A 25,768-nucleotide genomic window follows, 5' to 3' on the forward strand; every position below is an offset into this window, starting at 1 on the left:
ACCTCTACTGCAAACCCAGTGGGAATGAGGCCAAGGTGCCTCGTGCTCCAGGATGCAGAAGCAGCACATCCTCCTCCCTGCTCCCACCACGCACACGGTTGTTTTGCAAGACCTGAGCAACTTCAGGCCATTTTAAGCAAGGTTTCACTGCCACCCTTTTGAGTGACACCTCCCAGCTGAATAAATAAGCTCAGGAGTAAATTGCTGTGACCCCTCACAGCAAACAGCTTGGGAAGCCAAGAAACACCTTCCCCACAACGGCATTAATGCGCAAACGATGATCTCCTCTCAACCAGTGGGGTCAGGAGCACGGTGATTCAGCCCTTGCAAAAACACCCTGTGCTTCTCCAGATGAAAGTGCAGCCCAGACAGCACCCATCAGTGAGATGAAAGAGCTGGTGCAGTCTGCAGCCCCAGCCACCCCTCATCTCCTGGTCTGCTCTCCCTGCTCCGGAAGGTCCACAGGAGCACGAACAGAGCATTGTCATCCTGGCAGACCATGGCCTTCCAGCTTAGCGCTCTGGGACCTCTTTGCATTCCTTGACAACCAAAGGGCCTTCCAGTCTCACCCGTTTTCCTCTCCAAAAGCCAAGTGCCCTCGGCCATGCCCAGCCTGGGTAGCAGCCCCACAGTCCAGCAGCCTCTGGGGATACCGATGCTGTTCCAGAGCCTGGCTCCTTCACAGTTTAGCTCCTTGCCCCTGGCAACAGCCACTCGATAGCACAAGCAGAAATGCCCACTGCCACCATCCCCTAAAAACCATCCCCTGCTCTCAGGCAGAGCCACTGCTGCTGCTCCCAGAGAGCGGGATCCCACAGCAAACCAGGATCCAGAAACCACACAGCCACCAGCAACCCAGCACCACATCAACTACCACAGCCTGCCACTGCTCCAGGAAAGAGCCCAGTGGGGCGTGGAAGGTCATTAAAGCTTCTTGCAAATCCAAAGGGTGCCAGCGTGCCCCTCTGTCACTTCAGGCAGCCCTGTAAAGCAGGAATGTGCCTCTTCCAGGCTAACACATACCTTTTAAAAGGTGTGCTTGTGCTGTCCGCATTGTTCAGAGCACACCAAGAGTGGGGAGACAGGACATTTATGATACCCTGGTGCGCCCAGGGCATTCAGCTCTTCCAGGAAAGGTCCAGCAAGAAGCACTGGCTGCAGGCTGGAATATTACAAGAGAGGGCGGGGAAGAAAGCGGGTTGCTTAACACTCAGCACACAACATCCTCCAGTGTGATGGCACACGGTGAACCAGCCTTGTGGATGCACTGAAGGGTTTAAGCCACCACCCAGAGCAACCTCCCCATCCGTCAGCAGACATCGGCACAGCTCCATCCCATGCTGCGGGATGTCATTTGATCCAAAGACTTTCCAAGCACCTTGCAAACACCCAGCCTGGGGAAGGTCATAAAGAAAAGAGACCCATGGCCACAACCAACCCAGGCAGGGCTGCAGCTGCCCTAAGGGACAGTCTTGAGTAAGGACATCTGAGCAGTGCAGACATCAACACCTCCCCAAACCCTTCTGCATGCCCAGCCTTCCCATACCACCCTGACTACCCCTGTCTCAGCACAACCACCACCTGAAGCAGATCGAAGGCACCTAGGCTCTATTGGCACAACTGTCCCAGGGGGGAAATATGCTATCACAGTGTTCCACAGCCATTTCACCCTGCATCCACAGCCCCTGGCCCAGCCACAGGGAGCAGGAGCCTTGGGGCTCTCCACTTCTTGCCCTGCTTTTAGTGTAGAACCAGGTAGGGAAGCAGCACTGAAGTGGAAGCCCCAAACAAAAGGATCAACAGAGCTTCAAGACAACCTCCTTCCCCAGGGTGAGGGTGCCACTGATCTTGGGCAGAGGAACCCCAAATCAGGGTTCACCCTGGGGTGCCCAGGACAGCGTGGTGCAGCCAGCAGGGCAGCAGGACCTCCCACTGCACTGCCTGGGGAGGATGTGGGCAATGCCAGTGCAGACAGGCAGCGGCGCAGGGGATGGTACCCAAGCTCCACCTCTGCCGGTTGCTTAGCGACCAGCATCCCGCAGGAGCCACCTCGTCTGTACGTCCCTGCAAGCAGCACCAGCTCTGCTGCAAGGCTCTGGCAGCAGAGGTGACACCAGAGACCTCCTCCTGGTATCCACCAGCTTCCCTCTTCCTGCTGAAGCACCGGGGTCTGGCTGTGCTGGGGATGTGCTCTGCTGCAATCTGTCCCTGCATCCCATCAGCCCGCACATCTCAGCCCCCAGCCCTGCCTACAGGAAAGGGAACAGCTTCTAGGTGAGGCAGACCTCCCACCCCAAATCCAGCTGCTGCCTCCAGAAGCTAATAGTTGCTAAGGAGAAGCATCTATAAATGGAAGGGAAAGGACAATGGAAACCACTTCATGCTGTCTGAGCTCATCTCAAGCAGCCAGCCCAGCTGACCAGGCACATGCATCTCCCACAGCACCACACAACCTCCTTTTCCAGGGACACTGATGCGTCTGAGCCCCTCTGTGCTCTGGTCAGCATCATTGTTCACAGCTTGCGTCCTTCCTAGCAAGTCCCCAAGCTGCAACAGGCAAATAACAAGCCTCGGCATCACTATTGCTTCCCAACTGATAGAGGCCAATGTACTTGTGAAAATCCCCTCCAAACAGCCCAAAATTCCTTTGCAAGGAAGAAAATGCACAAGTTCACAGCAAGAAAAGCAGCAGATCAATAAGTGAAACAGGCAGGAGCTGTAGCTCAAGGAAGAGACTGTTCTTTTTGGACAGTGCCTGCAATTTATGCTGCTGTTCATCTCACCTCTGAGTGAGGACAGATTAGCTGTCTGGCAAGAGGAGCAGGAAATTGCTATTAACATGGAAAATCAAGACTGGAAAATAGACCTTCTGGGGCTTCCTTAAACTATCCCCAGCACCGGTGTCTGTAGCAAAGGTCTGACCTCTCATGGGTCAGAGCTGGAGAGCAAACCAAGCTTTTCCTTTGACTTGGCACCTGAAAATCTGATTAATCATCAGTGCTGCGAGAAATCAATGCAACCACAAGCACATTGCCCCAACCTCTCGTTAAGAATGCTAAGGGGCTTCCCAAGCTTTCAACCCCGCAGTAAGAGCCTCCTTGCAGCTTGGCACTGGGTGCCAGCACCGCAGGAGGCAAAGGCCCTGTGTATTTATCCGATTTGCTTTGTATTGTTCCTAAATACAAAGCTTAAACTGCCTTTATTTTCCTCCCTCTCCAGCTGCCAAGTTGAAGTGTGATTTACCCCTCAGGTCCAGGCAGGTCTCTGCCAGTCGCAGGCAGCAACACCCCACTGCACACAGGGTGCTGGGTGGCTGCATGCGTGCTCCCGCTGCCCAGACTCACATCTTCCCACAGACCCTATGTATGAATCCAGCCCAGGTATGACACCACGTTTGCCACTTCATTTTAAGCCTTCTGCATCCCTGCCACCAATCCTTCACTTCCAACCAAGAAGATGCCAACCCTGCCAAAGGGGTGACAGGAATCAGAGTCATTTACATGACACACAGATATAATCCTGATGAACAGCTCTACAAACCCATGCCAGGATCAAAACTGAAAGAGATGCATGGAGACCCCAGCTCTCACTGCAGAACTGCTCCAGTCTGGTGCACTCCCACTCAGCATCCTCCAGGCCTTGCCATAAGGGACCCACCACCCCAGGCACAAAGCAGACATCTTCTGGCAAGCAAACACTGCTGGTTTTCCCTTGTTCTCCCCCAGCCCTTCCATTTTACCTCTCGGACAATCCTGAGCACTTGTTTTTCTCGGCTGTTTAATCTCTCCCCAGCTCCCAGAGGATGTACGCTCAGTGCCTGCAGAAGCTCAGCTAGCTTTCATGTGTCTCAAATTCTACCCCCAGGCAGGTGACGGGTATTCAGGGAACTTGGACAATTAAATGACAGCAGAAGGAAGGGCTGGAGAAGTTTCTATTAAAAAAAAAAAGAATCAAAATAAATGGGGGAAAAAGTAAACCTGAATGAAGCCTTTCCTCCCCATCACAGCCATGGACAGAGCTTGAGATAACCACCAGCACCTCCTGCTCTGGTGCTCAGAGAGGAAGGTCCTAACCCAGGCACCTTGGGCACAGAATGGCTCCCAGCACAGGAGGGTGCTGCAGCAGGGACCCCATCACTGCAGCTGAGCTGGTTCCACTGCAACACAACCCAAGGGAGCTGGGTGTTTATGGGAGGTTCTATATACAAGTGGCTGGCAGAGGTGGCGGCACTCCCCAGCAAACAACTTGTGCCAAGCAAACCTGGGCACAGGCTGGCACAGCTCCTGCCCTCCCAGCTAAACACAGCCCTGGCAGAGCACCAACACGCTGCAACTACCCCAGGTTGGCACAGCACCACGTGTCTCTGCTCGCCCATCCCTGGTCACTACTCAGGGACCTGAAAGTGGCCCATGGCGGGAGCCTTTCTAGAAGAGGAGAGGTGCAGCCTTTCCAAGAGATGGGGCTCTCCATCTCTCAGGTGGACGAGCTGAGTGGCACCAAGGCCATCTCCCACCCCAGACCAGCCTCTCACCCCCACCAGCATCACCCCACTGTGGCCAGCACAAGGGACCCATATGGAGATGGCTCTGGAGCGTGGGCCCCTGACCCATGCCAGAAGCACCCCCATTCATCCAGCTCTCCCCAGCCTCCCGTGCATCAAACCAGAGCATCAGTGCAGCCACAGCTGCTGGGGTGGGGGCTCCATCACCAGCACCTCTCAGGATGAGGCAGCACACACACACTGCTCAGCAACAGCATCAGGGACAGCCGCTGGGGCCATCACTGGTGGCAGCAAAAGGGGGATGACAATCTGCCCAGCATGGCCACGGCACCCGCCACGCCTGAACGTCTCCGTCTCCCCGGCAACCTGGGTACCAGCAACTTCTGATGCAGCTGAGTGGTCTTGTGCAGCAAAAGCCATGCTGAATCCATAGCAGGATTACAGCAGCTTTCTCTTTTCCCTGCCCTGTTGCCATTTCTGTCCAAAATTCATCATTAAAACATAACTCTGTGTCAAGGAACAAGAAGCATCACTCCAGGGACACAGGGAGCACTCCTGCTCACCCTGCCAGCCACCACTGACTGCCATGGGGTTTACTGGGCAACGGACACCATCTCAGTGCCAGCTACCTCGAATGGCCTGGACCATTACAGGTACATGGGAGCAGGATTAGCATCCTCCAGGTGACACCACTGGCAAGGAAACCCAACCTCACTCTACATCCAGCACCTTTGGTGGCCTTAAAGGTTCCAAAAACTCCTCATCAAACACAGAAGTCCCTCTGGTGCTCTGCCAGCTTTCCCACCACCCTACCAAGTGTCCTGCCTTCTTTGCAAGGGGGGGAAGGACACAAGTCAAGACCAGGGCAACAAAGAGCTCCATGAAGAACTGGCCCTTCCCAGAGAGCCCGGCAAGCTGCAATGAGGGGAGTAGATCATACCCCACAGAAGCTGATGGCCTTCCATTGAGCAGCTCTCAGAACCTGCTCTTGTAGCTGCTGAGGATGGGAAGTGGCCCAAACACTGTTTAACCCCTTCAGGAACAGGGAGCAAAAATCAAGAAAGGAAACTCAAAAGCCTCTGTCCCAGAATAAAGGGGAGAGCAGCAAGGGCTGTGGGGAAGCTGGGCTGGGAGAAGCCCACAGAGGTGTCACCACCAGCATCCATCAGCTGGAAGACGCTGCCCTGGAGCATACCCATGGCAGGGCTGGGAGCTCTCCTGCACGTGGTCCAGCCTCCACATGCACCCTTGGGAGCAAATCCTGCAGATCCCACCCCACAGCACGCCTGCTCCGATGCTGCCTACAGCTCCACATCCCTTGGGTCCTGCTGTGCCACAAAAGCTGCTGAAACACCAGTCTTGGGTGGCAAGTCCTCCTCCATAGGGATGTGAGGACAGACAGCTCTTCCTTTCCCCCAGCCCCAGTGGGATCACCAGTTTAGCAAGGCAGGAGCCCATCCCAGCCCTTCACACAACCCAAAAGCAGCTGTGAGGGTGGTACATCACATGGGAACAGAGCTCCCTGCCACCGGAGCAGCAAAGCTGCATCTTCCAAGGAAAGCCCCATCTCCTGCCACCCAAGCAGAGAGCTGTACATCAGAGGAGGGCAAGATCACAGCTCCAGCCTGGCTCCCGGGCAGAGAAGCCTTCAACAGCCAGGCAGAGGGGGTCAGAGATGGGGACATCCCAGCTCACTCCAGCTCTAACGCAGCACAGGGGAAGCCCAGCTCCTAACACTGAGATGTGATGCACAAGAGGCTCCAAGTCCCAGCCAAAGCAAGCAGGGTGTTTGGGCAGAAGCCAGCCTTTCCCAAGCTGAGTTTGAGGGAGCTTGGCAGCTCTCAGCAGCCTTCAGGGCACGCATTGCCACATACCACAAACCTGTTTGCTCAGCCCGGGCCAAAGCAGCTGGGGTGGCACAGAGCAAGCTTCATTGACCAAGGCATCTCTCCCAGTAAGGATGGGCCCCAAGTCAAGAGGAAAGTGAACCCCTGCCCCACAGCAGCATTGCCAGGGGCTGCGGCACTGCCTGCATGGGGTGAAGGGCAGGGAGGAAAGAACAGCTTCATTTTCCCAGCTACCCTGTAAAACAGACTGACAGTGTTTGTCAGGCAAAGGATGATCCCTGCAGCATCCTGAGCTAATGCTTATAACGAGCTAATCCTGCCCAGAGTGCTGGGACTGGCCTCAGAAGCTGCTCTGCGCTCATCTGCGCTTTGCAGCCATTAGAAACTGCCTGAGCAGAGTTTCGGGACTAAACACCCTCTCTAGGCTGACGAGAAACCTGGAGGGGGCTTTGGACCAGGGCTTTAGGGCCAGGCCAAGGGGAATGGCTTTAACCTGACAGAGGGGAGACTGAGATGAGCTCTTAGGCAGAAGCTCTTCCCTGTGAGGGTGCTGAGGCGCTGGCACAGGGTGCCCAGAGAAGCTGTGGCTGCCCCATCCCTGGCAGTGCTCAAGGCCAGGTTGGACACAGGGGCTTGGAGCCACCTGCTCTAGTGGAAGGGGTCCCTGCCCATGGCAGGGGTTGGAGCTGGATGAGCTTTAAGGTCCCTTCAACCCAAACCAGTCTGGGATTCTATAATAAACCAGTTCCACATCCAGGTGCTCTGCCGGGAGCCCAGCTCAGGCACAGGCTCAGCCCTGCCTTCTCCCATCTTCTCTTTCCTTACGAAGTAAGGCCCAAGCTCTCTGCCTACAGTCATCATCCTCTGGTCTGCAGCCCCAGAAGAGCCTTTTTATTTAGGGTGTTATATGTTTGTTTAGCCCTTATTTGTCTGGGATCTAAAGCAGCAGCTAAAAAGTGCTATTTTCCCTAAGTCAACCATCAGGTCTTGTGCACCACTTCCAAGCAGAATGGAGTAGCTCAGCTGGAAGGAACCTACAGCAATCACCCAGTCTAACTGACGGACAACCACCTCCTTCGAGCAAGCTCCCAAGCAGATAATCCTTTCCTGCCTATCAAATCCCAGCAGCAAGCCCTTCGTGACACCCAGGAGGTGGGATATTACATCAGCTGTGAGGGAGCTGTGGAAACGGAGAGGGATGAGCAGCTCAGCACCAGCATGATGCCTGTGCTGTCACCAACCCCACCAGGAGCACAGGGACACCTCCCTCGGCACAGAGCAGCACAGCACGGGCTGTGCTGGCAAGGCTTTGCTTGCTCAGACTTGCCGTGGAGCTGGGACCCACAGGCGACAGGCACATGGCTGGGCAGGTCTGCCCGGAGCACGCAGCCGCGCGGCAGCTCTGCTGTGTAAGGGCTTCCTCAAACCCATCGGATACAACTGGAAGAGGGAATCATGAAACCGAAGACACCGAGGCCTGGGCCACCGACCCAGAAATGGGACAAGGCACCCCGTCATTCTCCTTGCTTTCTCTATAGACATGCACCCCAGACACAAGCGCTGGCATCCCTCCAGACCCACAAAGAGCCCTTCAGAAGGGGTGATTTTGCTGCACAGCTGGTGAGAATCCACTCATAAAGACACCTCTAGCCCTGAGGAACGCATCACAGCAGCCCACCACAGCCCCCAGCTAGGACATGGATCCGCTGCCCACCTCTGCACCTTCTGCCTTGTGTGGGCAGGAGCCAAGCCCCTGCAGGCAGCGGAGCAGTGCAGATGCAGTGAGCCTCACGGTGCACGCTGCTGCGTGCTCCTGTCACTGGGAAAGAGCCAGGACAGGGGAGTGCAGCCATGGAGCTCCTTGTCCCCAGTGCTCAGATGACGACCCAGAGCGAGGGTAGCACTGCTGCATTGCTCTCTGTCCAGGTCCTTGCAGGTCAGAGAGCAAAAGCAGCAGCAGCTCACATCTGGTTTCACATGCACAGCACCATGCAAACCCACTGTGCCGCAGAGCCAAGCAGCCCACCCAGCCAGAGGAACCCCAAGGGTCTCCAAGAAGGCCTGCACCACAAGCTTTCCACTCTTCCAGGCATCCCAGCCATTTAATTCCACAGCTCAGACCCATCGCTGTCCTCTCCCAACTTCACTCCCAGCTGCTTGCCAGTGCCAGCCTCCTGGGGATGCATCTCAGGCCAGTCCCTGCAAGCCCAGGGATCTACACCCTGGGCTCAGATCCTCACAAACAAAACACGATGCCTGGTTTGCAAACACATCACCTTCCTCAAACCCTGCACACAAAAGAGAGCACGGAAACTCAGCGCTAAGCACGACATCCCAAAGCTGCTCCCTCAGTGGGCAAAGACTGGGGAAGCCTTTCTGCTGGCAAAGGGGCTGTTGCCCTACTCCTTACTAGGAAAACCCAGCACACAGAGACAGCCAGAAAGAGCCCATTGTGTGTGCTGGTGATTTCCAGGCCACATTTCCAATCCCACCAAAGGTTTCTGGCAGACAAACCTCCCTGCAGCACCAGCCCTGTGCTGAGCAGCCCCCTTCTACGCTACACAACCCACTCAGCCTTACGTGGGATCTGGAAAGGAGAATAAAAGCTTTCAGGCTAAACTCACGCTGCTTCCAGGGGCTGCTCTCAGCGCTCCGCTCAGGCACAGCTCAGAACCTGCAAAGAGGAGAGATCAGACTTGGCTCAAAAGGAATAAAACCCCTTCCCAGAGCTGATGGCGAGTGCACGGAAGGACGCCAGCCAGGCACTTCATCACAAGATGGTGCCTGCACGGCTCCAGCGCTGCATCGACTCCATACGAAGCTGCTTGCTGGAGAATGTAAACTCCAGATTACATTAGATGCTGCTTTACTCTCAGGAAGACTGATGTGAAAACAGCACCTTCCCAGGCAGGCAGCCTGCCCGCTGCGAGCCAGCTCTGCTCATCTGAGTGATAAAAGCAAATATTTACTACAGGCAGTGCCGCAGAACCAACACACCTCTCAAGGGAAACGGATACCGCCCCGGCTCGCACCACCCAGCTTCTCCTTTCAGGCCCATCTGTGCCACCCCATTGTCACCTGTGCCCCTGGCTCACCGGTGCGGACCCTGCGGTCCTGCCAAGGCCAACATCTGGTCAGCAGGACTTTTGCCCGGGTAGAGATGCAGGTCAGTGATGCAGGACCCATGGGAGCCAGCTCTGCTCACTCACCCATGGAGTGACCAGCAGCTCTGGCACGCCAGGAGTAAATCAGTGGTTTTAATAGGAACAGCCCCAGCCCTGAAACAGCATTTTAAGGGCCCTGTTTTTAGATGACAACTGCATCTGATGGAGGAGGAAAAACTGCTCACCAGGGCAGTTACACGAAGAAGGAAGCACAGCCTCACAGCGCAGCAAATACACCAAGAGACCTGCTTTTCTAAGGATTGCTTTTCAAACATATCTTCGATAGGCAAGGACCATCCTCCCCTAAGCACAGAAGCAAAGCAGTCAGGATAACCCACCTATGCAAAGCACCCACCTCTCCCATGGATTCAGCAAAAACCTGTCACTCTCTGAGCAAACATCAGCTGTGCATGGCACGACACAGCCTGCCCTGAGCAACGCTGACCCACAGCAGCTTTCCAAAGAGCTTGCTCCGGGCACAAAAGCTGCTCCACTTTCCATTTGGACAGAGTCCCCTAGCAGCAGGGTGACACAGAGTGACTGATACCTGGCTGGGCAGCTATGGGGCTCCAGAATTCCCTTCAAGACAGGAACAGGACACAATGCTGTGGCCTGGGCAGAAAATCTGATGCAATAAGGCTGGGAGCTTCAGTGCCTCCAAGGAAACAGAATCAACTTTGAACAGGGAGAAACTGCACCCCCAAATGATTTGCATGAGGGACATGGAAAGAGGAGGGAGTCACAGCCACCGCCACATGCGTGGTCCCATCCCAGCTCTGTACCACTGTCACACAAGAGGAAGCACAAGCAGGATGTCATCATGCACTGGCACTGTGTATACACCCCTGCCCACCAGGGACTTTTGTAGCCACCATGCAGACTGGCTTTACTCACTCAACTGCTCACTGCACAGGGGGCAGGGCTGGGATGCAATGTGGGCACCCCTGTGGCACCAGCACTGGCTGCACCCATAGCCCCAGGTCCCTCCATCCATAGGCACCTGTGTGCCCAGCGCTCAGCACAGGAGCGAAACACATGCCCCTGTGCACGACTCACTGCTCTCCCAGACCTCAAAATAGCATTTTCCCAATTTTCCAATCACACACGGAGCCTGCGTTGCCCATGGAGCAAGGGATGTCACTAGTGTGTGACAGCTGCTGTTCAATGCTCTTACTCGGGCAGATGCCACCGACCAGAAGCTAATGAGCCAAAGGAGAGGAAGAGCCCCATGAGAAGGGCTCTGCCCTCTCCCAGCAGCAGGACACAGCCAGCTCTCCATCAGCGCAGAAGAAGGGGCATCACACCAGCATCCGGGGCTCACCAGGCCTGCACCATGTTCCTCCAGTGAGGGAGGATGCATTCACTGCCCCAAAGGCAGGGCAGTGACACTCAATGCACCCCAGCCTGCCTGTGTTAATGCTGCCAAACAAAGCCCTGTGCTCTCCATCACACACCGACCATCCCTCCTTCCCATCTTCTGCTGTGTGAAGCCGCATTCATCAGGGCGGCCGGCACCACAACAGGCTCTGAGCTATGGACATTTTGGGATCTGAACTATTGCATCAATTAGTATCATATTAATGAAGTGGTTTAGAATACACTGGGAGCAAGACCCTCCCCCAACCCTGCTCACTTCTGCCTACAAACAAGCAGCTCCCCATAACATTGCCGCTAGCAAAAATCCATGCTACACTGCATCACGATCTCCTGCCACGCAGCTGTCCCCGGCGCCGGGCCAGTGCATACAGCATCTCGGCCACAGACAGTGCCCTGGGCTCGAAAACATCCCACAGTGACCCACATTGTCACAACATCGTCATCGCAGTCATCCCGCCTGACCCCGGCAGGGCGAGCGTGAGCGCTGGCGCTGGGACACCAACAGCAGCCAGACAAAGGCTATGGTCCATGCAAAGGGGCTGATCCCAGCCGGCACCGCTGCGGGCTCAAACACCGGCTGGGGTTAGGTAGGAGGGAGCCATGTGCTGAGTCCAGCTCACACAGATCTAGGACAGCGCGTTGCAGAAATGCCGATGGGTCCAATAAAGGGTGAGGAAGGGGATGAGGATTCATTCTGTCCCCTTCATATGCCCATCAGAGCAGGAACATAAACAGGGCAGGACAGTGCAGCAGCCCCAGGGCAGCTTAGCTGAGCGTGAAGCACGGAGAGGTCCAGCTGTGCACGGTTCCACGCTGCCCTGTGATCACACCAGCTCTGGGCAACCGAGAAGGAGCAGCCCAGGCAGCGCTCAGCAGGAGATGACCATGGACCACACCACCATGGGCCTTCCAGGCTGCCCTGCCCACAGCCAGCAACACTGTGCCGAGGTGGGACTGAGCCCCAAGGCTCTTGCAGCAGCACGGAAGCGCCAACAGTGGAAGCTGCCACCAAAACACAGCCTGGGCAGCGGTGTCCAACTGTCCATGGCTGGTACTTCCACTGCTCACTCCAAAGGCAGCTGCATTTCTTACAGATGTACAGCACATGGGACCAAGGTGACCAATAAAGATCTACTCGTGCTGTACCACCAGAAAGCATTCTTTGGGTCCCTGAAGAGGAGCCCCAGTGAATCGGCAGAGGTAATGGCCCCTATACACAAGGCATGTGTATACCCAGAGCCACATCAGACCTCAAAGGAGGTTTCTCTTGTTCTGGACTGTTCACTCTGCAGGACCTTCATCAGAACCTGCAGTAAATCTAAAAGGCAACACTGCTGAGAATGCAGACTGGAGGTTTCCCACCCCAAAGTTTGTTTCTTTGTCGAACGTTGCACCTTCCCACGGCAAGCAGCAGACCCAGCTGTATGACCACCCCTCAGGCCTTAACACAGCACTGCTCACCCACTTCGAGACCTCCGCCACCTCCCTCTCATCGCCAGCAAAACAGAGACCCAACGCTGTGTCAGGTGCCGCACCATCCCACGCTCAGCACGAGCTCCTCCAGATGAACAGCGCACCTCATTAGAACGTTCACTTGCTCCTCTCACACACAGGGGTACTGCTTCCCCAACAGCATCACTAAAGAGAAAAACCTGCAGGACCCCTCCCAGCACTGCAGCCCTGCACGCCTGCCCACCTGGGTGATGGTCCCATGCGGATGGGCAGGAGGAGGATGCGAAGGGCTGGTCCATTCCCCCTTAAACCCCACAGCCGGTCAGGGTACGCATCTGCCTGCCCCTGGCCCGGGCAGGGTGGCTTTCTGCTGGCTCTCACCCCAGCAAGTCCGATTAGCTGGTTACAAAGGGGAATGTGTCATTTCAAACGCACAATCAGATTTCCCGGCCCTTCTGCCCATAACAAAATGTCTCGTGAAATGGCTCATTCTGTTCTCCCATAGAAACGTGTTTCCCTTCAAAAGCCTGATGCAGGAGCAGGGGGGCTGGGGGGAGAGAAGGCAAACCTAAAATTATCTTCTGAAAGATACCACGACAGCAACAGATTCACAGGAAAACGAGGTGAGAAGGGGGCTGTGAATGTGTTAAGATCCTGTTTAATCTCTCCCCAATCCACTGAAGGCAGAAACGATACCTCAACATTTCCTTTGTGCAGAGATGACTCCACCCTGTGTTTTCCTCTCCATCTGATACTGAGGGAAGGATACCAGCACACATCCCTGCTCTGCTGCCAGGCAGCGAGCAGGGCCCCAGCACTGGGTTAGTAGGAGCAGAGGGAGGAAGGAGCCGGTGGGTGGAACCTGGCAGCAGGGCTGGGCTGTGAATCCTCATTCAGCATCGCCTCAGAGGCAGGATGCGTTTTACACTAGTGCAGCACCTGGTCCTGGTTTCCTCCTCATCACCAATACCTTGCAAAAGAGCATCAGTCCCTTGGGCCAAGAAGGGGTCAAGGACAGCAAAGCCCAGTGAGATGGCGGCAGGGTCCAGTTATAGCTGGTGTGCAGAGGACTGGTTTCTAGCAGGAGGATGGAGCAGATACTAAACTGCCACCACAGTTCATCTCCACAAAGGGGCCAAGTGCCCCAGTAAAACTGCTGACCTGCTGGCAACTGCAGATCTGCAGCCTCAGCCTCATTTGTCTTGTGTTCTGAGCACAATAGGGTCAGCCTAGACTCCTCTCTGTGCTGTTATCACACCAGACCTGGGATGCTGCTTACACAAACCCAGCTGCTCCTACACAGGGCAGACCCAGCCCAGAGCACGAATATTGCCCTTTGGAGGGCAAAACATGGACCATCAGCAGCAGATGGAAAGAAATTCCTCTTCCAGAGCATTACCATCCAGATTTTAAGGCTGTCTGCTACTCCCACCATCCCAGACAGCAAACCTGGGAGTGTGCATGAGCATGCCCATGGGCAGGCACATGCTATAGGCAAGGCACTGACTCATTCTCAGCTTCAATTCAGGCCACCCTCATCTGTGCACTGGGACAAGCAGATGTGAAGTATCTGTACCGAATCCCTCACCTAGGGCTCTGGGATGACTGCCCCTTTCCACGCAGTCCCACAGCTCCCTGTCTAGCGCAAGGGGAGCACAGCTTGGTTCCTGTCCCGGTGGTACTAAAGTGCAACCCAGCAGCTCTTGGTACAGATGCCTCCATGCGCCCCCAGCCATTTCACCTCCTTGGAGCAAGGCAGGGAATAGGGAGAAACCATCATCGAAGACAATGACATCCATTGGACCTGGGCCCAACATCCTGCTCTGCACCAGGGGCACACTGTGGGGACAGGAGAGCTGCTGCAGAAAGCAGCCACTGCTTCCACAATGGAAGATGTGGTTGTCCAAGTCTCCTCCTCTTCCCTTTAAGGCACACTTAGGTCCTGGACAACCCACAAGCTTCCACCCAAGGGCTGGGAGGACAGGAAAACTGGATGTTCAGCCACAAGGAAACAGTGCATCATGACCCCATCAAAGACAGTCTCCTCCCACCACGCTTCCCATATCCTGTAATCCAGACAAGGTGATGTGCCTACGGAAGACAGGTCCACTGGACAAGCTGCCTCGATGGCAATAGTCATGCTCGACTTTACAGACCCTTATGGCACAGGACAGGTACTGGAAAGGAGCTCCCAAAGGAGATTGTCCTCCAGCACCCACAAATACATACAACTCCTTCCAGGCTCAAGTGACAGCACGAGCCAACAGTGAGCCCAGCGTCCCCTCCACACAGACCCTCACAGGTCTCCCCAGTGCCATCACCCCGGCTGTGACAAATCCAAACCTGCTGACTCAGAGCCACCCGACTGCTCTAATGAGAACAATAAGCCACGCAGCCATCACTGTCACAGCCTCAGCGCAAGCACATTTTTAGATGCTGTATGAGAGCCATGTATCTGTAGCTGCACAAGTCTTCCTGCACAGGAGCTTCCAGCAGCCGGAGACACAGGAACCTCTGCGCTTTGTGTTTCTTCCTTTGCATCTAGGTTTAAAACAGAGCTTCAGGCTCAGACCTCCAAGTGACAGGCACCACATTCACGTCTACTACAGAGCCAAACACAGGCCTTACAGACACCCAGACTGATCTGCTACAAAGCTTGAGCCCATCTCCTCGCACACACTTGCTTCCCCCATCAGTATCCCGGTGAAACTCGGGTGCTGCAGTGCTGTGCCCAAGGCGGCAGGGAAATATCCCCAGTCCAAAGCCAAGTAAAATTAAGGCAAAGGACGCTCCAGTGATGACTGAGCAGGAAACTCGGAACAAGCCTGGGAAGAGCCAAGCCCACCCCCTGCCCTTTAACCAAGAGGCCATTCTCTGGGACTTCCCAATTTAGAAATCCTTAATTAGCTATGGGAAAGAGTGCTTCTTTTGGAGACAGAATTAATGAGGCACCTGACTGGTCCGTCTGCCTGTCTGTCTCCTCCAGTAACGCAGAAGTCATCAGCAGTGCTAGAGGAATGAGGAGCACAGGGAACACGGGGGGATGATGGAGTTATATATGGGATGAGGGCTCAGGGCTGCCAGCAGAAAGTGTGAAAGGTTATTGTGCAAACCAACAAGAGATCCAGCTCCTCACCAGGACCAAGGTCATCAACCAGAGCTCAACACAGAGCTCAGCTGCCTGGGGGAAGAAAATGGATTTTAAGATGCTCCCCATTCCTCACTGCAGTGACTCCTCCAGCTGAGCCAGGCACCCCTCCAGCTGCCCATCCGCATGCCAGAACACACTTACCCTGGGAAGCTGTGGTGGTGTCAGCCATGGCAGCAGCTCAGGAAAGGGAGCCCGGTGAGCTCTGTGCGTGCACTGGACAGGAAAGGTACCAAAACCTTCGCCTTCCCCATCCCAGGAACAGAGGCTCTCATCTAAACTCATGCTTTCTGAGCAGAAACACAACACTGGACTTTAAAACCCCTTTTTTAGAAGCTTCCTCCAAAACAAAGCATCTCCCCCGAGAGTTTGGGGAAATGCTGATTTCTCAAAAATTACTAAAAATAACAATTCCAGACAGTTCCAGCTACAACATCAACAAGTAACCAATACAGCAGGGGCAGAGTACATCACCTGCAGCCAAAGCCAGCCCACCGTCAGCACAAACAGGGTGCTGCATCATGCACTCCGAGCCACCCTGCACCCCACGGCAGGGCTCTGCTGTGCATCCAGAGCTCTGGTTGAAGGCTGCTGTGGCTAAAGCAGTGAGCATAGCACAAGGATGGCACAGAGGGGAGAGGTGAATGCTCTGCTCTCATCAGGGTCTGCAGGTGGGGAAGCAACTCACGGCCCCCACTGGACAGGTACATCATGGTCCTTTGACACCAAACAGAGCATAAGGAGGGAATGCTCTGGGAGAAAGGGGATGGTTCTGGACCTGCCATAAGCTACAGTAGCCAGGGTCTGCCACACCTTCCAGAACATGCCCTGTAGCTCTGCATGCAGCAGAGACCGGGGTCCTCACTGAGACCATGGCTCTGAGCTCCCTGGTGAGACCTCAGCACTGAGTACCCTGGGGAAGCCTCCACAGACAGGCTCCATGCCTACCAAACCAGTCTCTAAAAAACGTAATTAAAGAGTAATTCCCTTCTTGCAAGGATCATCACCCAAACCCAGCCTTCCACAGCTCCGAGCTTGCTTGGCAGCAACAAGAACAGCTCTCCAGCCTGCACAGTCACGGTCAAAGGGATCTGACACATGCAGAGTCCTCCAGTGGGCTGCAAAGGACGTGGATGTCTGCAAGGCAGCCCCACAGAGCAGGCCTGGGCAGCAAATGTGCTTCCCGCATCTTGAGTTGTTTGGAAGTGAAAAACACTTTGGACCAGTCTAGCATGACAGAGCTGGAGGGAAAGTGGCGGTTAAGTGCAAGGAGACTGATGCAGGGGCTGGTCTCTCCAGGGATGCTGGAGAAGCCACACCTCATCCACGGCAGTGGAGAAGGGCTGATCAGGAGTCACCTCACACCATCTACAGCTGAATCAAACACAGCTTTTTCCATCGCCCGCTCCCGCAACACATTGTGAACACTCAACCACGCACACCCAGACCATTGTTTGTCCACAGAAGGGTCCCCACCATAACATGCTGAAGGCTGGCCATGCCGGAGGGAAACAATACCACCGTGGAAACAGCGAGATAAATAGTGTTTTATACAGAAGGCACTGAGAGAGAAAAGGGCCACGCAGGTCCTCTAGTACGATCTCCCGGGTAACCAGCCTATGGAGAAAATGCTGAGCTCAAGGATACCTCCAAAGCCCACCTCCTGCCATATGACGATACTCCAAAAATAACCACAGAAATATGCGAGGACCCATTCCAAGTTGTTCCTGGCTCCCTCCACATTCTCCCTCTAATGTAAATCGTCTCCCTGAAATCACAGCCCGGCAGTTAAATGCTATTACAGCAACCCGCAGCTCGGGGCTACGGATCCCCGGGGCTGCCTCATCCCGGCGGAAGGACCCGGCCTGCGCTGCTGCTTCCCCTCACTCCGCTTTGCTCCTTCGCGGGTTGGAAGCGCGGTGCGTCCCGGTCCCCACACCCCGCATCCCGTGCCCGGCTGGGGCGCCGTGGGGAGCCGCGCCCCGACCCCAGCATCCCGCGGCGGGCAAGGCTGGAGGCAAGGAGGGATGGAGGGAAACAGGGAGGCAGGGCGCGGTGAGGGATGCGCCGAGGAGGGGAGGCCCGGCTCGGAGCCGCTTTCCCAGCGGCGGGACTGCGCCTGCCCGCATCCCTGCCGGCATCTCTGCCCGCATCCCTGCCCGTATCCCTGCCCGCCGCCCTGCCCGCCTCCCCGCTGCAGGCAGCGCACCTGGGGCCGCCGGGACTGCCCGGCCCCGCGCTCCCCACCCCCGGCTCTCACCTCTGTAGGCCCGGCCCGGCACAGCCCGGCCCGTTCTGCTCCGCTCCGCTCCCGCCGCCGCCTCCCGGGCGCGGCCCCGCGCCGCCGCCCGCGCTGCCCGCCCGCTGCCCGTTCCCTGCCCGTTCCCTGCCCGCCGAGCGGCGGGAGCGCAGCGCGGGGCGGGCCGGGGCGCGGCGCTGCGGAGGGGGAGAGGCCGCCCCACTCCGCCCCGCCCCGCGCTGCGCGGGAGCCGCCCACGGGCCGCGGAAGGGGGTGCGGGGGCTCGGCCCGCAGCGTCCCGGGCTGCGCGCACAGTGCCCGCGGAGCGGGGCCGGGAGGGCTCGGCGCGGGCAAGGGACCCGGCTGGGCAGCTCGGTGGTGTCAGGGCAAGCAGCCCCTCCAGGAGATGCGGGTGAAAAGGGGGGGACCCCACTGCACACCCGTGAATGCACAGCAGGGGTGAGCTGCGTGCACAGCGTGGAAGCTCTGGGTGCAGGGATGGATGCGCTGGGTGCAGGGGTGCACTAGGCGCAAGGACGCGTTGGGTGCACAGCAGGGATGCACTGGGTGCATGGATGTAGCAGGCATATGGATGCAGCGGGTACAGAGATGCACTGGACGCAGGAATGCGTGAAGTACATGGATGAACCGGATGCACAGCGTGGCTGCAGTGGCTGTTGTGACCATCGGTGAAGCCTTTCAGACAATAAGGTTGACACTCATGAACACAAGATGCACAGCACGCTCAGCCCTCTTTGCCTCGCAGATGTTGAGCAGCAAAGGACAGAGGGGATGTGTCACGCACAGGTTAGTGCTGGGGCTGGTCCCCTCCTTCTCAGAGCCTGTGACTAGTCCTGATCTGGTAGCCAAGGCCCGCTAGCAATTCCTGCATCACACAGGGCTCCCAGAGGCCCTCTGCTTTGCTCAGTTGGCAGATGTGCTACTTACAACAGTTCCTGCGTTGGGTCTTCTGAAGTCAGAAGGGTGCAGCTCTGCGCTGGACCCCAGGACAGGCAGGTCTCCAGCAGTGAGAGGAGGCCTGGGGGCTCTTCCCAGCAGGGAAGAGCTGACTTGGCTGCCTCTGCTTGTCCTCTGCAAGGCAGAGCTGGCCCGCGGTGGCTGTCACAGTGTGTCAGCACACGGTCGCCTGCCTGGCAGCAGTGGGTGCCAGGGCTCTGTGCTGGGTGCTGCTCCACAGCTTCCTCTCCGCCAGCCTTCAGGAAACCTGCCATTCCCACTCACTTGGGGAGCTTGACCCCAACACCACCACAGCCAGGACAAAGTGCTGGGATGAGGAGGGCTTCTATTTACTGCTTTATGAAGTGCCTCCTTTATTAGCCACACTGGGGCTTTTTTCCTGACAAACCACATACCAGCAGAGAGTACCAGGAACAAAATGAGGCTGCATGGTCCAGTGGTTCAAGCCAAGGCAGTGATGCCAGCAGGATTGTGGGCTCTAATCCCCTGCTGAGCTGTTGACTCACTGTACAAACTCAGGCAGGTCCTGCCTCTTTGTGCCTAGAGAAGCCCAGCTGGAAAGTTGGGTAAATAGCAGGAACCTCTTGGAAAAAATAACCCACCACATGGGAGCCAAGCTCGAGGGAGGGCATTCATTTACAGATAAAAGGCATTTCAACAGGCTGCTCAGATTCCCCTTGCAGGCATGGTTTTCACCTCCACCTTGCTGCAGGGATGGATGTGCTGCGTGTGACATGGTTCACGTGTCCTGATGCGCTGGGTGGAAGGGAACTTGTACAGGAGAAAAGTGGCACCATAGTGGTGCAAAACGTAACAGCGCTTGGAGCTCTGTGCGGTGCCTTGGGGACCATTACTGTCTGGGTTTATCTTTCTGGTCGTTCAAAGGGAAAACAGGGATTTCTGCTCAACGGGTGAGGTTCTGTCATCCTCTGAAAGAAAACCTAGGAAATTTAAATGTTAAATTCACTTGTGAGTGAATTTGGGTCAATAATCAGTGGGTGACCCCACTGGTAGAGTTGTGAGCCCAGATATCCCTGGGGTAGTTCCCCAGTAGCACCACAGGGAGCATTCCCTGTGCCAAGCCAAGGAGTTGGGAGAAGAACACATAGAACAAATTCTTCCAGTGGATCCCCTACTCCCTGTCTTGCCCTGGTGCAAACAGCCCGGCCTGGACTGTCTTCCCGTTACCACCAAGCAGCTCCATGGGAAACCCTCTCTCTGGAGTCAGGTTGTTTTCCAACCCGAGTGAGGATCTCCTGGCCAGATTCCCATTGTCCAGCAGAACAACTTGAAACAACAACATAAGAAAACACATGCCAATACAAATAAACGAGGACTGGTATAAATTGCAGATGTTTCATGGTTCAACATTAGGACAGGTTCAGTCATGAGGGCCTTGCCTGATCACCACGAGAGCCTCCAAGTTCTTTTATCCCAGCAAGTTTTCCCCTTACAATTCAACTCCGCAGTGACTTTGGCCTGGATTTATGGGATAGAAAGCAAAGAGGGTCAGCACATCCTCCAGTAGTGAGTGCATTTCTACATGGGAACCTGCTCTTCCCTCGGGAACATAGATGGGATGGGGATGCAGCTAGGGGTCCAATCTCATAGGCATAGCCATGAAGAGGAAGCATCCTCCAAGGAAAAGCACCTTGGAGCTCCACCTCCCAAGCACAGAACGAACTGTTATTTAGCCCTTACAATACCAGCGCTGGGGAAGCACACCATCAGCTATTAATAATCATTGCAAAGTATTCTTCATCGCTTACAAACACAAGGATGCAGCAGAAGTTGCAGCTTGGCTGTGTTCTTCCTCACTTCCAACACGAGGCGAACATATCCCGTGTGCACACACGCATGTGCTGTGGTACCACCAGCTCTGCCTCATGGCAGGCTTTCGCTCTGGGCTTCAGGTTTCAGCAGAGGAGCTGGATGCACCCAAAACCTTTATTCCCTAAAGCCCAGCAGCCTGGAAAAAGGGGTGTGCATGGCTGTGTGCTCCGGGGAGGAGGGTTATTTTGGGAATCCCCGCCTGGGTTGCTGCTAGTGCTGGTGCTCTGCGATAACAACCTTTCATGCCTCTCGCTTGTTTATGCAGGGCATGAAAAGGCCCTTTGTGCAGCTGGGGGAGCTGGCTGCCAGCTGGGACGAGTGAGACGCTCCCTGTGTGCTCTTCAGCTCCATCCTCCTCAGCAAGGGTTGAGGAGGGCTCCAAGAAAGAGCCACCCAGCAGGAGGGGGAGCACAGCTCCTCGTGTTGAGCTCCTGGGCACTTTCTGCCCTTCACACGTCTTGGGTGATGGGAACACAGTGGAGCTCAGGCTGCTCCACATCCAAGAGCTCCAGACACACATTTCCATCCAAAGAAAACATGTCCAGCTCTTGGTGCCATCTTCCCCCAGGCTGTTCGAGTGGGATCCAAAGCTCAAAGAAGTCCCTTGGACTGAGATGTCAGAGACCTCAGATCAAGCCCTTGTTATCTCTGCCTGTCTGGAACCCTGGTGTCCTGGGGGACGAGCAGGCTTCCCACTGCCTTCATCCTCTGCTTCCCAAGGAACAGGAGCTAGTACCAACTGCTGTCAATGCCTGCTGACCTTCAGACAGTTGGGCATGCTTCAGATAGCTCTGCACATGCTGGAGAGCTAGGAATAAAAGGGGCAGGAAATGCATTTTTTATAATTAACTTGAAGAGATAAATGACCCACGTAAGAGTTACTGCACATCCCACCTTGACACCTCGCAGGAGTAGGAGGATTGCAATGGAAAGAATTGCAGGAGACAGAGAGGAAGGAATATTTGACCAGGCAGGGGACCTGAGAGCCGGGGTGGGATGTGGGTAGCCGGATGCCCCCCAACAGAGGTGTACCAAATGCAAAGTAACCACAGGAAGCACTCGTGGCCATCTCAGCAGACCTGTGGGGTCCCCAGAGAGTCAGCGATGGGGTTAGGAGCCACCAGCAAAGAGACTAATGGTATTGGCAATGGGTTATTCCTGTCCTGTGCGCTGTGAGGGGAAGGAGGAAGGCTCGGGCAGGTCCCGCACCCAGCAGCAGCTCCAGCCTCTGTGCACATCCTGCCCCACACAGGCGAGAGCCCTGTGGGATCCCCTCCTTCCTTAGCTGAGCTTTCTGCACGGACCAGCTGGATGCAGCCCTGGGCTGCGGGTCCCTAGAGAGCATCAGTCCCATCCTGTTTAGGAATGTAGCGAGGCTGAGGCTCTGCCCCAGGCCGCCACAGGCAGAGCAATGGGATATCCTGTGTCTTTCCATCCTGATGCTGCCAGGAAAGTACAGTTCTCCTGAGGGGAGCCCCTGGCACGGGTCTGACATGCTCTGATTAAAGAGAAGGCTCTGACAGCTTAATTAACTGCCAGCTTGAAGATGCAGGGATTGAACGAAGATGAGTGTGACAATAGCCTGGCCCCACTGAGAACAACAAAGACCCCCAGCAGAAACCCCTGGCACCAAAGAGGAAGGCAGGGAAAGACAAACAACAAAGTGCAAAGCAGGCAGTGCTGGTGCTGTGTAGTTCATCTCACTTTCCCATTCCTTCACCCAGGAAGGTGTGGGGAGGGCAGCCCCTCACCGCTGGATGTGCTGGTCAGAAGCATCAGGCAGCCTGGGAGAAGTTAATAAGAAAAGCCTGAGCCAATATTGCTAGATTACAGCCAGCTCTTCCAGAGAGGATTAGCAGCCAAATCCCCAGCGATAGGCTTGCGGCTGTACCACCAATGCTGCTGTACCCATGGGTGGAGGGCAGGGACCGGATCAGAGCCCAGCCCCAGCCAGGGAGCAGTCCTCTCCTGCATCTGATCGCCTGCAGGTGTCCCATGGACAGGATGATGTCGGGAGCTCTGCATCCTTTCAGCCCTGGGAATGCACTGGATCACCCTTTCCCTGCATCTGTCCCCCCAGCCCCTTGCAGGACACGGTCAATGCCTCAGGGTCTTGCCGAGTTCTCCTCCTCCGCAGCTCGGGCTCGGAGCTCTCCCCATGGAGCCCAGCCCCACAAGCAGAGGGTTGGCAGGTCCTCAGCAAGGCTCCACTGAGGACACAGGACCTTTGGCCGCCATCCCACGGATGCCATGGGATGAGAGCAGCATCCTCCTGGGGGATGCCACCCCACTGAGCCGTGGGAACACAAGCCCGCAGCTGAGCCGATGAGAGGAGTCACGGCTGGGAAACAAACCCTGTTTTGTCCCGGATTCCTGCCTCCCTCCCTGGACTCCGAGCAACCTCCACTGCAGCTTCTGGCACGAGCTGCCCCCGACCCCACAGCCAAGGGCACAGGGAGCAGCCCCCCCACTGTGGCTGTGGGGCTCAGCCCCCCACATGCTGCACGAGCACTTCAAACACCTCCACAGCCAATTTCCCTGTGCAGCAGCAGCACACAGGGAGGTCCCAGCCTTGGTATTGCTCATCACATACAGGGGCACAGATACTATTGGAATATACAGACCTGTGCCCAGCCAGCCCTTGCTAGGGGTATCCAGCACCCAGCTACAGCCTCTCCCAGCAGCACAGGATCAGGCCTGAAGGGAGGGTCATCTTTTCAGGGTATTTATTTACACTGCTGAGATAATGCAAATTGTCCTCAGCCCTCTGCCAGCTTCAGCTGATGCTGGTTAATGGGACTAGAAGTGAGGAGGAGGAGGAGAGATGGGCTCACAGGAGCAGCTTGCCCTGGTGTCAGCTCTGCTCCCTGGCTGGGGCTGCTGTGGTTGCCGAGGTCTTGCTTGACCCCCTGCAGACAGAGCAGGGCTTGCCCAAGGCTCCCTCATCCCGATGGGATGGGAGCTGAGCACAGGCTCAGGGGGCTGCTGTGAAGGACTGGAGTGATGGAAGCTTCACACCACCAGCTGGTCCCCTCCCAAAGCACACTGCTGGCAGGACCAAAGGGGCATGTTGCACTGGGCAAGGCAAGGAGGAGCCTCTTGCCATCCCTGGTCCTGCCCCAAGTGCCCTGGGTGAGGAGCTCACAGGGGCGGCAGAGCTGCTGAAAATGTCTGTAAGTCCTGGCATGCTAAAATTGAGGCTGTTGTGGGTGAGACCAACACAGACACAAGCACCAACACAGAAACCCCAGCGACTCCCTCTTTGCATAAACCAGTTGGACTGGCTTGTGGGAGCACTGGGGAATTCATCCGGCCCTCTCTCAGCTTTGGTGCTTTGCACAAGAAACACCACTCAGCCCTTGCCTTTTTATCCACGCTCTAGGGTGCCCGGACACCTTTGCCCGCAGGCATGGTGTGCACTGATCCTCCTGGATGACACACCACCCGTTGGCCAGATGAGATCCAGACAAACCAGGCTGACACACTCCCCCTCACTTTTCTGGCTTCACTCACCGGCTCCAAAGGCCCTGCAGAGGCACTGATTTATTTGGGCAGAGTGGAAAGGTTAATGGCTGGTGCTGCAGAAAGCAGCCAGTGAGCTGTGCTGAGCCAAGGACTGTGCTCTGCTGTGCTGCAAGGGCTGGAGCGGCTGCAAAACGCTTTCCTTGTTGCTGCAGAATGTAAGAATCTGCCCTGCAAAGGCTCTGCAGGTCTGCCTGTGCCCCTGAAACACAAGCTCCCTGGCAGCAGCTCCAGCATCCCCACTGTGGTGCCATACGTGCTCTGCCTTGTGTCCTGCTAAACCTTCAGGCCATACGTGCTAGGGCAGCAACGTGGGCTGCCAATATCTGCAAGCAATGATCACACCCTGGCACATGCATGGTGATGCCTCAGCAGGTCACACTGCACAGAGCATCACTTCAGAAGGATTCAGGGATCAAGCGTAGGCTGAGATGCATGAGCCCACCCTGGCCTGATGCCATGGAAGGGACATTTTCTGGCAAAAGCCCCTTGCAGGCGGCCTCAGAAACACCCCTCAGAATGTCAGAGCTTGAGCATAAGCCCACACCGGGCACTGGAGCAGAGCCTCCTGCCTCCTGCAAGGACAAAAGCCAGATGCACCAGAGGACTGGCAAGGCTGCACCAGGCAGATGTGGGGCAGCCTGTCCCATGGGGCAACAGGGCCTGGTTTCTAACAGATAGGTGCTGATTTATCCCCCAAAGGGAGAATTCCCTTCAAAAGGCCACGTTAGCATTAGTTCTCATGATCTAAACGTTTCTCTCTCAGCTGCAGAAGGTGGAGATCCTCTAACTGCCTGAGCTCTTTGCAGCTGTAATTGCTGGGATAAATATGAGCTGATCGCTTCTATTAAGGAAAGACTTCAGGACCAAAATTAGCATTATCATCTCGTATCAAATGCTGATAACCACATTTCCCAGGTCAGCTTTTTTCCATGACAAGGCTCTGAGCAGCTCCCTGCCGTCACATTTGCAGCCCAGGCCCCGCAGCTCAGGAGCACTGCAAAGAAACTGAAATTAGCTGGAAAATGACTCTCCACCAGCCCTGCTAAATTGCCATGAAAATTGACTAACCCAAGCGCAAAGCCTCTTTGCCTGTTTGCTTCTTCCATCGTGGCAGAGGGAACGGGAATCAAGTGATGTTTTAACACACCGGTCACAGATGAAGGGCCGAGGTGCTGCGCCGCGCTGCTGGCACCCAAGGGCAGCCCGGTCCCTCTGCTCGTGTGGTCCAAGGGTCATCACGAGTCAAGGGTTCGTGAATGGCCCTCAGTGAAACACAAATAAGACGGCAAAATATTGCACCCCCTGCACTGGTACGAGCAGAATGTGACCCTCTGTCAAATATTGAACTCCCTGGTAACAGCTCTGCTTTTAGAGACGGAGCAGAAACTAAAAAGCACCCCTTTTATTGCCATAGTGAGGAGACGACGGCCATAGCTGCCGCTCCTGATGCTTAACACCAACTGCCTCCATGGTGAGGGTGCCTTGAGTATTTAGTGGTAAAGGGCTTGGGGCTCCCCTGAGTATATCAGAGCACCAACCCCAGTCCCACCTACCCTGCCCCTGGGCAGAACTTTGATTTACAGCCCAATGGGGGACCATAGCCCTTTTCCTGATGGCAAACAACCAAGTTGCTGCAGGCCCCACATGTCCTCAGCTGCACCTGTAGCCCCCCACCAGACCAAGCTTCTACATCCTCTACATGAA

General features: G+C 55.8%; 1 protein-coding gene across 11 annotated transcripts in view; it reads right to left on the reverse strand.

Moving 5' to 3' along the window:
• The window catches only part of EPB41L1 (erythrocyte membrane protein band 4.1 like 1), a 47,130-nt gene extending 38,108 nt beyond the window's left edge, over positions 1-9,022 (reverse strand). For all 11 annotated transcript variants that reach the window (XM_061441825.1, XM_061441818.1, XM_061441827.1 and 8 more), the window contains exon 1: positions 8,973-9,022. The gene's annotated coding sequence lies outside the window, so the exon portion shown is untranslated. The remainder of the gene's footprint in view (positions 1-8,972) is intronic.
• Between the last annotated feature and the right edge of the window lie 16,746 nt (positions 9,023-25,768).

Source organism: Pezoporus flaviventris, unplaced genomic scaffold, assembly GCF_033815535.1.
Source record: "Pezoporus flaviventris isolate CSIRO_AGI_PZ_B2104156 unplaced genomic scaffold, CSIRO_AGI_Pfla_v1 ptg000213l, whole genome shotgun sequence".
In the NCBI taxonomy this organism is placed as follows: domain Eukaryota; kingdom Metazoa; phylum Chordata; class Aves; order Psittaciformes; family Psittacidae; genus Pezoporus; species Pezoporus flaviventris.